Below are 11,932 nucleotides of genomic sequence, written 5' to 3'. Positions count from 1 at the left end.
GTACAAAGAACTTTTTGAGAGCAATAGAATGTTCTGTCACATAGATTACCAAAACATTGATTAACAGTGACTGACAATGATGCATCCTCTTTTTTGCGAAATAGTAGCACAGTGTTTCCAACTTTTGCAAGTTTAAGCTGGGTAGATTTCAGCTCCAAAAATTCCGGTAGTCAGCATACTGGCTGCAGGAATTCTGGGAGTTGAAGACCGCTCAGTTTAAACTTGTGGAGGTTGAGAAGCACTGCATTAATAGAATGAACATATGGCTTCTACAGGTAGAGTATCTGCATCCAGATTTCATTTGCTTTGTGGGGAAACAGGAACTGGAATATTGGGGAAGATATTACAGTACAACTAAAACAAGGCTTAAGACAAAAGAGCTTCTCAGAAACGTAAATTTATAGAAGGAATAAAGAGCATAAAAATTATTTGAAAAGATAAAAGTGTTAAATTAGATGGAAGCTATGTCTGGGATATGAGCAAAGTATCCAAAACCAATGCCATGTAATACATAATATAAATACTACTCATATCAGTTTAGATAACCTCATTTCATAGTTAGATAATATTTTAGCTCTCTAAATCAGTATAGCACAATTGTTAGTTTATATAAAGCAAATCATCTGAAGCTATTTACACATTGTGATATGAGTTTCAATTACATTCCTTCAAGGAGTTTTTCACATTCTGGCATCCTGAGAAAATCCTGCATTGTGAGTCGCCCAGAATCATTTGCTGAGATAGCTGGCTACAGGAATGAATGAATGAATGAATGAATGAATGTTGTTCTTGCCTCTACCACTAGAGATGCCATAACATGGAATGGATTCCAAAATATGGGTCTCTTTTCACGGGCACATTACCTATGATGATGACATTGATACTTAAGTCAAGTCAAACAGCTGGATTAGGAATTCTAGGAGTTGAAGTCCACAGATCATAAAGTTGCCATTGTTGCCCACCCCTGATCTATATACTACTAACATTCTTGTCATTGCCATTTACTAATGAAATGGTGCATCATAGGGCAACAATTTTTAAACCAAGATACCTTGCATTGGCTAACTTACGGAACGTGCCCAAATACGGGACCCGTGACCATGAATTTGGGAACATTGGGGCTGCTTCAAGCTGCAGCTGTGGTCAGTCTCCAATTGCAGTCACGCGATGGTCATTTTGAACATTCTGTGACAGTTCCCTGCCAGTCCCACCAGCCCTCCGTCACCCAGCTGTAAGGAATTGACTCATCACATGGCTCTTAAAGAAGCAACAAATTTAAGGTGCATGAAGAAAAGCCTCAATATTTTTATTGCTTTGCTTGTCCCTTCCCAACTACACGCACATGTACAGTCATGGCCGAAATTGTTGGCACCCCAGAAATTTTTTCAGAAAATCAAGTATTTCTCACAGAAAAGTATTGCAGGAACACATGTTTTGCTATACACAGGTTTATTCCCTTTGTGTGTATTGGAACACAACAAAAAAAGGGAGGAAAAAAAGCAAATTGGACATAATGTCAAACAAAACTCCAAAAATGGGCCGGACAAAATTATTGGCACCCTTAACTTAATATTTGGTTGTACACCCTTTGGAAAAAATAACTGAAATCAGTTGCTTCCTATAACCATCAATAAGCTTCTTACACCTCTCACCCAGAATTTTGGACCACTCTTCCTTTGCAAACTGCTCAGGTCTCTCTTATTGGAAGGGCGCCTTTTCCCAACAGCAATTTTAAGATCTCTCCACAGGTGTTCAATGGGATTCAGATCTGGACTCATTGCTGGCCACTTCAGAACTCTCCAGCGCTTTCTTGCCATCCATTTCTGGGTGCTTTTTGACGTATGTTTGGGGTCATTGTCCTGCTGGAAGACCCAAGATCTCGGACGCAAATCCAGCTTTCTGACACTGGGCTCTACAGTGCGACCCAAAATCCTTTGGTAATCCTCAGATTTCATGATGCCTTGCACACATTCAAGGCACCCAGTGCCAGAGGCAGCAAAATAACCCCAAAACATTATTGAACCTCCACCATATTTCACTGTAGGTACTGTGTTCTTTTCTTTGTACACCTCAATTCATTTTCGGTAAACAGTAGAATGATGTGCTTTACCAAAAAGCTCTATCTTGGTCTCATCTGTCCACAAGACATTTTCCCAGAAGGATTTTGGCTTACTCGAGTACATTTTGGCAAACTGTAATCTTGCTTTTTTATGTCTCTGTGTCAGCAGTGGGGTCCTCCTGGGTCTCCTGCCATAGCGTTTCATTTCATTTAAATGTCGACAAATAGTTCACGCTGACACTGATGCTCCCTGATCCTGCAGGACAGCTTGCATTCCTTTGGAACTTGTTTAGGGCCGCTTATCCACCATCTGGACTATCTTGCGTTGCAAACTTTCATCAATTTTTCTCTTCCGTCCACGACCAGGGAGATTCGCTACAGTGCAATGGGTTGCAAACTTCTTGATAATGTTGCGCACTGTGGACAAAGGCAAATCTAGATCTCTGGAGATGGACTTGTAACCTTGAGATTGGTGATATTTGTCCACAGTTTTGGTTCTCAAGTCCTCAGACAGTTCTCTTCTCCTCGGTCTGTTGTCCATGCTTAGTGTGGCACACACAGACACACAATGCAAAGACTAAGTGAACTTCTCTCCTTTTTATCTGCTTTCAGGTGTGATTTTTATATTGCCCACACCTGTTACTTGCCCCAGGTGAGTTTCAAGGAGCATCACATGCTTGAAACAATCTTGTTTATCCATAATTTTGAAAGGGTGCCAATAATTTTGTCCGGCCCATTTTTGGAGTTTTGTTTGACATTATGTCCAATTTGCTTTTTTTCCTCCCTTTTTTTGTTGTGTTCCAATACACACAAAGGGAATAAACCTGTGTATAGCAAAACATGCGTTCCTGCAATAATTTTCTGTGAGAAATACTTGATTTTCTGGAAAAATTTCTGGGGTGCCAACAATTTCGGCCATGACTGTATGTATAACTCATCTTTGTTCAGGAACTCAAGGCACATTCATAGTGCTCCATCCTCCTATATTTCTTCACAACAACCCTGTGAAGTAAGCTGTGCTGAAAGTCACTAAGTGAGCCACTGTGGCTGCTGATGGAGTAGAAATTGGATCTCTCTGGTGTCAGAGGCATTAGCCACACGTTGTTGATCCTTGCCCACTCTGGTTCATTTTTCCGCTACTTCCTACATTGAACCTGAATGTAGACCAGCCTTCCTTTGGCTGCTGGGAGCAGGTAGATGGGTCTGGCTTCAGCCCACAGGAGGTCAGAGGTCCCTCACAGCTTCCTACAAGTCAATAAAGAAGCTGGCAGAGATTCCAAACTGTTCTGAAGTGAGAATGGCAATGTACTATGTTGTAAAAATAAAATAAAATTTGTCATCTGCAGTTGCAATGGGCCTCAGAGAATGCCAGATTATTTTCCTATTCCAGTTCAATCCTTAGTTCATCATTTGAATGCTGACGTTTGCTTAAAGTAGTGATTGAAATAGTTGTATGATCAAGACACGACGCCAAACATTTTCAGGTCATGCCCAGCCATTGGCACTCTGGAAGTGAGTTGTAAGTACCTTTTAGGAGATCCATCGTAACTTTGGTCACTAAGCAACCAGTTGTAAGTCGAGGAGTACCTATATGAGATATTTTTTTTTTATTGAAAAGTTTTAAAATACAGTTTTCCTTTAAAAAACCCCCCTTCCCCCTCCCTGCTCCCCCCCTACCTCCCCCCAACCTCCCTCCCTCCCCCCCTCCCTCCACCCCCCCCGACTTCCCAGAGCTAAATACAAGGTATATATATATAAAAAGGCAATCATAAACAACAATATACTAACAACTATAAATTCTAAAATCCATCACTCTCTAGCTTATATAGGATAAGACACACCTTAGCAATATTAAATATATATAAAAAACTAGAATAGAAAAAGAAAAGAAAAACGAAAGAAGACTTATTCGAATGCTACATAAAACTTCTTAACCCTATACTTGTTCTGGATAAACTCAATCCATTTTCTCCATTCCATAATATAACGTTCTTGCGAATGATCTTTCAAATTGACCGAAATCTTCGCCATCTCTGCCAGGTCGGAAACCTTTAAAGTCCACTCTTCTATGGTCGGCAGTTCCTCTTTCTTCCAATATTGGCCTATCAAAAGTCTTGCCGCCGTAATTAAGTTCAACATCAGCTTGGTGTCCACAACTGTAGCATCTGCAATTATTCCCAACAAAAAAAGTTGCGGACAAAACTTTATCCTCTGTTTAAAAATCTTCTGCATATTCCACCAGACTTTTATCCAAAAAGCCTTAACCTTCTTACATGTCCACCATATGTGAAAATATGTTGCATCTTCATCACCACACCTCCAACATTTAGGCTGATAATTCGGATACATACTTGCAAGCTTTTTAGGATCTAAATGCCATCTATAAAACATTTTGTAAAAGTTCTCTCTTAGATTTTGAGCTTGAGTAAATTTTACGTTCCTCACCCAAATCTTTTCCCACGTGTCCATTGTAATAACTTCCTGGATGTTTTGGGCCCATTTTATCATACAATCCTTAACAAGGTCTGTTTCCGAGTCAATCTCTATCAATGCAAGATATATCCGTTTAATATGTGCTGGTCCCTGATTTCTAATCTGCTTTATCAAATTTTCATCAGTCATTGTAAATCCATTTTTCTGGTCTTCTTTCCACCTGGCCCGTAATTGAATATATTGAAACCAAGTTTGAACAACCTTCTCTTCTCGCAAGAGGCTATATGATTTCAAACACCAAACATTCCTTTCCAGGCTTAAAATTTCCTTGTACGTAGTCACATCTTGTTTGAAACCAGCATGTATATTTTCTATTGCGTGTTTTGGAATTGCCCACAATGGTATCTTGCTGCTTAACTTATGTCTATACTTCTTCCAAACTCTCAGCAATGCCTGTCTTAAAATATGCATCCTAAACACAGTATCTACCTTCTTATCATACAACAAATATGCATGCCAGCCAAACAACAAATCATGGCCCTCAAGATTTAATAACCTCAGTTGCGTCAAATTAATCCAATCGCTTATTCCTACTAATGCAGCAGCTTCATAATATAATTTAAAATTAGGCAATTTAAGGCCACCTCTCTCACGAGTATCCTGCATAATCTTAAGTTTAACTCGTGGCTTTTTCCCTGCCCACACAAATTTATTGATACCACGCTGCCATTCCTCCAAGTTAGAATCTTTCTTAAGAATCGGTATCATTTGAAATAAAAATAAAAATTTGGGCAGGACATTCATTTTCACTGCTGCAATCCGTCCCAACAAAGACAATTGCAATTTTTGCCAACTCTCCAATTCTCCAAGCTCAGGTGGCTATATGAGATATTTTCAGTCATGTTGAAGCATTAATCATGGTCAAATAAAATCATTGTTTCCAGCCAGTATAAAGTTTTGAGTTATTTTTGTTTTCTGCAGAAATTATATTACTCCCTTAGTAGGGAATATATTCAAATTTCCACTCAGTACTTCAAATTTCATTTTCTGAACATTTACTGTTCTCCATTTGTGTGTGTGTGTGTGTGTGTGTGTGTGTGTGTGTGTGTGTGTGAGAGAGAGAGAGAGAGAGAGAGAGAGAGAGAGAGAGAGGGGTCTTTTCATTAGCTGTTATCATTATCTATATAACATCCTTTAGTGGAAATGAATCAGTATTATTAAATCCCCTAAAATAGGTCATTAGACATGGAAAAAAGGAAGTCAAAAGATGTTTAGTGGCTGGAAAATATATATATACACAGTACTGTGTAATTCTTGATGAGTCAGCTTTCCAATATAATGGGTATTTCCAACATTCAGCTCAGTTACCATATGGATCTACACACATATTCCCTAATAAAAAGCATTGAAATAAATATGCAGGGAAAAAAATGAATGATACTACATTGTCTGACTCTAAAGCAGACATGTCAAACTCGCGAGTCACATGACGTCGCGCGACATATAGGAACTTTTTCCCATTGCTGCCAATGGGATGGGCGCAGTTTCTCTGTGATGCTCCAGCCTGCGGGCCGGTAGTTTGACACCCCTGCTCTAAAGCATCTTGGATATCATTGCTGATATGAGGCATGAAGGGGGAGCTAATTAGGATCTCTTGCAATAGATTCTTATTGTTTTTGTAGGCCTTGTTATTTTCCAGAGTTTGTAATCTTTGTTTGTTGTTTTGCCCTTCACATATGAGCATTTTCTTCAAGAAATCCTCTTGCATTGAATGGCATTCTCTTGACTTGGGTAGCTTTCTCAAACCTGCAATATAATATATAGATGCTGAATTGCAATTTTATATTTGAACAATATTCTAGATTAGAAAAATGTTACTTTATTGAATTTCACTTTATTAACATTTGCCTTATTTTATAGAAATTCCATCTTTTTATATCAGTAGTGATATTACTTTTTAGAATGAGACCATTCATCTCTATCTTGAATTTGAAACACGATAGTTGCTGTTTGAAACTGGTTTAACAATTTAAATCTTGTAGCAGATTCTGGGGCATACTTAAGAACATAATCCATAGATTGATGGTGGGCTGTACATTCATGAAGTCCAGGTAGTGGTAATTACAGTCATATTTCTACAGTACTCTCCAGGTGCATCTTGGACTTAATTTTTGATGAAAATAATATTGGACTTTTTTGTAAAGAGCAAGATGATATGCTCCCAATAGAAAATCAGCTTATGATGAACATAGCCACTCAAGATAATTTATTGGAAGAATATTTCTCTTCTGATTTTTCATTATTCATTATTCTCTCTTTAGCCTACAGAACACTGATTATAATAAACTTTTTTGTTTTGCTTTCACTTTGCATCTAGATGATTATACAGTATCTGAAAGTTCTGCAGCTAGAGGCATTGTGTTCTAATGAAGGTTTACTTCTCTAGAAATATCTAAATCTAGAATTTTGAAGGCCAGAGGAAATCCCAGACTGCTAAGAAAATTAGGCTTTGCTCTCATTTTGCAATTGTAAGCATTATATTGGCAAATCAACTAAACGACTTTCTCTTTTCCAGTTCAGCACCCTACATTTCCTGTAAAAAATGTTTTAAGCATTTAAAACATATTATGATTGCATTTCTTTCAATGTAGCATTAACTGGCTTGGATTTGTATTTTATTACATTGCTTTTAATCTAGAAAGCTACTGGAAAATTGTATCCACATGTTGAAAGAAAAATCTTCATCAGAGGCCAGTCCAAGCTGGGAATAAACAAAATGGAGACTGCTTGGGATAGTGCTTTTCAACTTTTTCACCTATTGTACCACTTTTAGGATATGGCAATAGCCGAGTACCACCAGTCGCCTAGGAAGGTGTCAAAAACCTGATGACCGCCCCCCAAAAAAAAGAAAAAAAAGAAAAAAAGAGATGAAGTACAGGTAAGTCCTCGACTTACAACAGTTCGCTTGGTGACAGTACAATGGCACTGAAAAAAGTGCCCCCCAAGCCATAGCCGAGCAAGACACCTGCCTGCCCACCTGGCAGTGCTCTTTCTCCTGTCTGAGGTTTTCATTGTTGTGAAGCATTTCCATTGAGGATTTGCAGTGGGGGTGGGGTGGAGGGTGTTTGGTTTTTATTTTCCCCCCTCTACTGGGTGGTTGCAGAAGGTTTTGGTCACTTCACATGACCCTGGGACACTGTGACGGTCATAAATATGAATCAGTTGCCAAGCATCTGAATGTAAATCATAAGACCCTGGAGATGCTGCAACATTCCAGCTGATCGGTGCTTCTTCTGGGCTCAGCAGAAGCGCTAGGATCAGTGCTGAGCTCCAGCTGGAGCCTGATGCTGATCCTGGCGCTTCCACTAAGCCCTGACAGCCCCAAAGAAGCACTGATCCTGGCGCTTCCACTGAGCCCTGACAACTCTGCAGCTCCAGTCATCTCTCGCTCAGGCTTGTGTGGTGCTGCCATTCCCCTCCCCCACTACCACTTTTCTAGGATGGTCACGTACCACCTGTCAGGTGCCAATGTACCTGAAGTGTAGTGGGTTAACACACACAAGACGACGCCAGGCAGTGAATTCAGCTCTTTATTTGTAGAGAAGAACCAGCAACAGAATGGGCTGCCTGTGCCCTTTATATACTCTGGCTGCTGAGCTGACAGCCAATCAATTTAACTAGACTTTCCCACCGAAAACTGAGCCACGCCTAGCGGCAGTTATGTACAGCCCCTTCTAGCTGTCATCTGTTAAGCTATTGCTTAATACAATACACACTCCAATACACAGCAGCCCTTCCCTCTTAAGAATGAACAATACAACAATATAATACAACTATATATACATTTTTCCAGATAATATGTTGGTACTTATGGTTGCACATAGTCTTTGAGGTAAGCCGGTGGCCTGTGATTCCTAGCAGATCTTCTCAGAGGCTCGCCCCTGTCCTGAGCTGATGGGTCAGTGGGTGCCTCTGCTCTGTCCTCACCCATTGTACCACCACCAGTTCCCAGCTCATTGTGAGCTCCCTGTGCCTGTTGTTGCCCGGGTTGAACAGTACTTTCTGGCCATAGATACAGTTCCTCCCTTGTGTTCGGCTGGTGATCATACGGAATCGTGGGTGGTACTGACAAGTGTCCCTCATGTCAGTTGCTGGCTGGCAGTCTTTCAGAAACTCGTGACCTGATCTAATCAATGTGTCTTCTTATTTGTCGATCCCCCTCCACCCCTATAATGTAAGACAACGGCCCCGTTCTGTCAACCCCCCCCGGGATCCATACATGTCCAGGCCCATAGTTCCTTGCCCATACCAAGTCGCCTGTGTGTAGTTCCCTAGGGGGGTTGGATCGATCCGACTCTGCAGCCACTCTGTCGGGGTGCAGTCTGTCTAGCTTGGTGATAAGCCTTCTGCTCCAACGAAGTTCCGCTGGGCTCTTTCCGGTAGCCGTGCATGGTGTGGTGTGATGGTTAAGTAGGAATTGGGCTAACCTGTGGTGCCAGTCACCGCTGATAATTCGTTTTAATGCATCTTTGGTTGTGCGCACCATGCATTCTGCCAATCTGTTGGTGGCCGGGTGGAAGGGTGCTGATGTGACGTGTCTAATTGCGTAGCTCCTTGTGAAAGCCTGGAATTCAGAGGTGGTGAATTGAGATCCATTATTCGATACTAACACATCCCGGAGGCCATGTGTGGCAAAAAGTCCCCTGAGCGCTTGGATTGTCCTTGCTGTGGTCATGCTAGTTACTGGAACTACCTCCAACCACTTGGAATGACTATCTATGACCACTAAAAACAATTGTCCCTGGAATGGCCCTGCATAGTCAATGTGGACGCGGGACCATGGGGTGTGTGTGGCCTCCCACTTGTGAACGGGCGCATGTGGCATCTCAGGTCTGGACCTTTGACACACATAGCACCCTTTTACTTGCTCCTCTATGGCCTTATCTAGGGCTGGCCACCACAGGTAGCTTCTGGCTAGTGCCTTCATCCTTACTATTCCTGGATGCCCCTCATGTAGAGACTGGATGACTCTGTTCCTTAGTGTTGTGGCCCCGATCCCCATGCCTGTCCTAACCGAGGACAAGGACTCTAAGGATGATGGGGAGGAACTGGCAAGGCCTCCCTCTCCGGGGCCTTCCTCTCTGGCAAGGCCTCCGTCTCCATCGGGAGGCCGAGAGGAGCAGCCGGTGCTCGAACAGCTGCAGCAGTCTAGCGAAGATGAGTCATGGCTAGACCCTCGAGAAAGACACAAGGCCAAGTGTCTGCAGCAACGTAGGTTGGGTAGGAGGGTCAGGGAGTAGCTGAGTCATTGAGCCACACCCCATAAGGTATAAAGGGGGTGTGGCTGCTCTCAGAACTTTGTGACGAACAATAGTTTAAACAACTTTGGGTCACGTCTTTGGAACTCTGCTTCTTGTTTGAAACCTTGGTCTGAATTCTTGGCAATGCTTCTGTACATCTGCTAATGGACTCTTTGCTTGGATGTTATCTCATTTCAGCTGCAGTTTGAGGTAACGAGCTTATGTTGCTGCCAAGACCTTATCAGTAGGCAATTAATTAAAGCCTGTAGCATTAACTATTGCGAGTCGTGACTGCTTGTCTGTCTGTGCTCCTGGAGGGGGGAACAGAACACTTAGCCTTTCTGGAATTACCACCCGGCTGCCCCACAATAAGCAACCCTTGTGCATGGACATTTTTTTTTTAATTCCATTTATATCCCGCCCTTCTCCAAAGACTCAGGGCGGCTTACAAGCTTAGCAGTAGCCTTCATTCTATGTATATGCCTGCTTATTAGGGCTTTCACACACACCCCAAGCGGCATTATTACAAAGTCAGCTTAATTGCCCCCAACAATCTGGGTCCTCATTTTACCTACCTCGGAAGGATGGAAGGCTGAGTCAACCTTGAGCCTGGTGGGATGCGAACCTGCACTAATTGCAGGCAGCTGGTGTTACTTAAGGAGGCATTAGCCCACTGCTCCACCAAGGCTCTTGCCTGCGAATAAAATATGCCTGGAATTCTGGCCCCGGGCTTTTCTCCTGCCACCCAGTTGCTACCCATGTTAAAACTCTGCTCAGGATCTTGTCTGCCACTGTCTCAGCAGCGACATCCTTTGCCTTGAGTGGGCATTCTGGCAGGTCCTGAATGGTCAGTAGTTGAGCTGCCGGTGCCGGATCCGCTTGCGTTAGTGGCAACCTACTTAGTCCATCAGCGTGACCCATCTCCTTCCCTGGCCTGTACACCAGTTTACAGTTATAGGCCGATAGCAAAATGGACCACCTGAGCATTCTTGGGGATAAGATCTGGGGAGTTTGCCTATCTGATGTGAACAACCCCAGTAGTGGCTTGTGATCTGTGAATATTGTGAATTCTCGGCCGTAGAGGTAATCATGAAACTTTTTAACCCCAGCCACTATTGCCAAGGCCTCTATATCAATTTGAGCATAATTCCTTTCAGCCCCTGACAGTGTCCTGGAGTAGTAGGCAATGGATCTTTGGACCCCATCCCCTTCCAAATGACTCAGAACTGCCCCCACTCCATATGGGGAAGCATCACATGCTATGCAAATGGGCTGAGATTCTATAAAGTGAGTCACAGTTGAATCACTGGACAACAGTTTCTTTAAACTCCTGAAACTATTTTCATGTATACGGGTCCAGTTCCACACTGCCTGCTTATCCAGCAACCTGTGAAGGGGCTCAGCAATAGCTGCTTTATTTGGGAGGAATGAATGATAGAAATTTAGTAGCCCCAGGAATGCTTGCAGTTCTGTCTTATTCTTGGGGGTGGGGGCCATCTTGATGGCCCTTACCTTGGACTCTGCAGGATGGATTCCCCTAGCATCAATTCTGAAACCCAAGAATTCAGTGGCCTTTACGCCAATGCTGCATTTGTCTTTCTTTAACTTAAACCCTGCAGCACGAAATCTTCCTAACACTGTCTCCAATCAGCCAGCCAATACTTCTTCCGTGTTCTCCATGATGAGTACATCGTCAAAGTATGGACATACTCCTGGAATCCCTTTCAGAGTCCTCTCCATCACCTCCTGAAAAATTCCTGGAGCCACAGTCACTCTGAACTGTAAACGGTTAGCTTTATACACTCCACGGTGAGTTACAATAGTTTATGCGTCAGCCGTCTCCCTGGTAACTGGGAGCTGCTGGTACGCCTGTGCAAGATCTAATTTAGCGAAAATGGTGCCGCCTTGTAGGGAAGCGAGGACATGGCTGACCGTTGGGACCAGGTAAGCATGCGGATTGAGTACTCAATTGATCGTGCACTTGTAATCCGCACAAATCCTAACCTCCCCATTTGATTTGAGGGGGGTGACTATCGGGGTTTCCCACTCGGTAGTTGTTTATTTAGTTGCTATAATCTTCAGTGATACAGCATATTTCTGGGGTGGCTGACAAAATGGAGCTGGGAGTGGTGGGTTTTTA

The sequence above is a fragment of the Vipera ursinii genome (genome assembly GCF_947247035.1).
Source record: "Vipera ursinii genome assembly, chromosome: 1".
NCBI lineage: Eukaryota > Metazoa > Chordata > Lepidosauria > Squamata > Viperidae > Vipera > Vipera ursinii.
The sequence above is the reverse complement of the archived record's forward strand: the minus strand, read 5'-3'. Positions refer to the sequence as shown.